The sequence below is a fragment of the Meleagris gallopavo genome, chromosome 28 (genome assembly GCF_000146605.3).
Source record: "Meleagris gallopavo isolate NT-WF06-2002-E0010 breed Aviagen turkey brand Nicholas breeding stock chromosome 28, Turkey_5.1, whole genome shotgun sequence".
NCBI classification, from domain to species: Eukaryota; Metazoa; Chordata; class Aves; order Galliformes; family Phasianidae; genus Meleagris; species Meleagris gallopavo.
In genome coordinates, this window is record NC_015038.2 from 3587150 (window position 1) to 3589833 (window position 2684).

The following is a 2684-nucleotide window of genomic DNA, read 5'->3' on the forward strand; positions in this document are numbered from 1 at the left end:
GGCTGGGAGGAGGTCGGAGGCTCTGCCAGTTGTCAGCAGCTCCTGTGGGGTTGAGGACGGATGGGATGAAGTCTGGCTCCCAGTGAGGTTTTGGGGGGGTAGGGGGCAGGCAGCTTCCTCCAGAGCAGTCCCATCTCTGCTCTCCCCCCGCGCCCTTTGGGGCCAATGGTCGGATTCTGAATGCCGGGCACCTCAGCCTGCGTGTTTCCACCTTTCCCTTGTTGATGACCGCCTCTCTCCCCCTCCCAGCGGCTCTGCTCAGCCTCAGAGGGCTGTGAAGGCGATGCCGCGGGGTGAGGCTGAAGGTGAGGATCGGGGCCGTGCAGAAAGCGGCACCCGGAGGAGACGGGGACGGAGGCGTGAGGTCAAAAGCAGAGCTTAAAATCCACCCACAAGGGGCAAAATCGCACCGCGGCCGTGCTGTGGGAGCTCTGCTTTGCCCACTGCCCGGCTCCCCGCGCGCCGTGGGGGTTGGGGGAGATAGAAGGGGGCGGTGTGCCAGGCGTGGGGGCGGGGCCAGGGAGGGAGCGGCGGTGGGGCTGTGGGCGGTCTGCTCGCTCCCAGTTGCTCCCCATCAACCTCCGTGTCGTTTCCCTGGTGTCACTTCTGGTGGCAGCGGTTGCTGGCGGGGACCGGCTGGGTGGCACCGGGCTGCCGCTCGTTAGCTGAGTGCCGCCTGCCAAGCTGCTGGGGTTGTTTTTCCAATGGGGGGATGGGGCCCAGCTGGGCGGTGTTGGCACAGGGCGGTGCTTCCCCCCTCCCCCCCTCTCCCCCTCCAGGGGACGATGCTCATTGGGGTGCAGACCCTGCTGGTTTGGGCACTTGGAGCCTGGAAGGCAGGGATGAGCATAGGAGGAATGAGCCACGTCCTAATTTTTGCAGTGTGAGGCAATGTGGGAGCAAATGCCCTCCCTGCTGGGCTGTGTTCTCCTGCAGCAGCATCCTTTGGGATCTGGGGGCACATCCCCCTCCAAGGAGCCAGCCACGGGGTCTGTGCTCCCCCAGGAACACGCTCCACCACCGGCAGCTCTGAAGCCCTTTGAAGGGATTTGTTTCCATTTCCAAGGACAAAATGATGGAGGATCCCATGGGGTTGGGAACTGCAGGCACTGCTGAAGCCATCCCACACCCCCTGGACCAGATCCGGGTCTGTGCCTCAGTGATGGGCACCTATGTGTGGGGCTGCCCCACCGCAAACCCCTGAGGGACACAGAGCTGGGTGTGTGTGGGGTAAGTGGACAAGCAGAGCTCCAGGAGGAGCCCCCAGGGCCCCCCCAGCCCCAGCTGGTATCGCTCCAAGCTGCAATCCACAGTCTGACCCCCCCCAAACCCCACATGGGACCGAACCCCCCTCACACCGAGGGGATGGGAAACACAGCCCCACTGCCTCCACTCCCCTCCCATTGCACAACACAACCCCGGGTGCATCGGATCCGATGGCAGCTCGGCATGCGAAGAAAATTAAGACCAGAAGACGGGAGCAGCAACGCTTTCATGCACGTCGTCCCGCTGCTCGGAGCCCTCGCCCAGGGGCAGCAAGACATGGTTCTCATTCCTGTGCCTGTGCTGGTGTTTATTATTTTTCCTTCCATTGTGCAGGGTCCCCTTTCTTCCCTGCATGCTCGTCCCCCAGGGCTGAGTGAATCAGAGCCGTTTGCTTCTGCCACTCAGACGTGGATTATTGCCTTCCCCCTCTCCAACTTTTTGGATATCAGTCCAACTCCAGGGCAATCTGCAGGAAAAAGGGATGAGATGGGAGCACGGAGGGGCAGGGCCGGGCTGCTCCTTTGTCCCTTCTGCAGTTCTCTGCCCTCGCATTGCTGGAGGAGTCCCTGGCAAGGGGAGACGGTGCTCTGTGGGGTCACCGCTGTGCTTTGGGGTTGAGGAGCACAAGGGCTGCATGCAGGAGCTCTGGAGGTGGCTCTGTGCTTGTGCTGGCATCGGCCACCACGTGTGTCCCCTCCCCCTCGGGCAGGGATGTCCCTGTGAGGATGGGCAGTGCCTCCTGCAGCCACTGGGATGGCACCTGGGGCAGTGGTGGCTGTGCCTGAATTGTCTCCTCTCGTGGCTCCACGTCCCTGATTCCAGCCAGAGAGGAGTGCGCGGTTCTGCGGGAGGAGCAGCAAAGTGAAGCAGGAGGAGGATGGATCCCTTCGCCTCCAGGATCCTCGGCTGGGAAATGCTGTGGCAGAGCTCAAAGCCCTCTGCTCAGAGCCAGCACGGCCGCTGCTCTCACGGGCTCCATCCCTTCCCTCTGTGTTAGCAGCTCTGGGCCGTGGATGAGCCACGACAGCCCACGGCTTTGCAGGGAAATACATATTTAGAAACCAGAGGGCATTATCCCCTTAGATTATTATCACTTGAATGTAGGTCGGCACGACAGCTTAGGTGGAAAACCATCTTCCTCACCACGCTTCCTCGCACCGTTTAATCCCCTCACCCTCACTCTGCTTTGGCCAAAGGCATCTCCCCGTGCTGCCAGCATCCCTGCGATGCTCTGCCTGCATCGGGGGGTTCTCTCACCCCTGTGCTCCCCCCACCTCTCTGCGTGCACTGCTCTGCAGGTGAGATTTGGCACCTGCATCCCCGCTGCATCACCAGCTCCCATTCAACCTCCCTCTGCGTTTTCCTTCCCTTCCGTCTGCAATTTGCCATCCTTGAAGTGCCTCCCCGAGCGCTGGGAC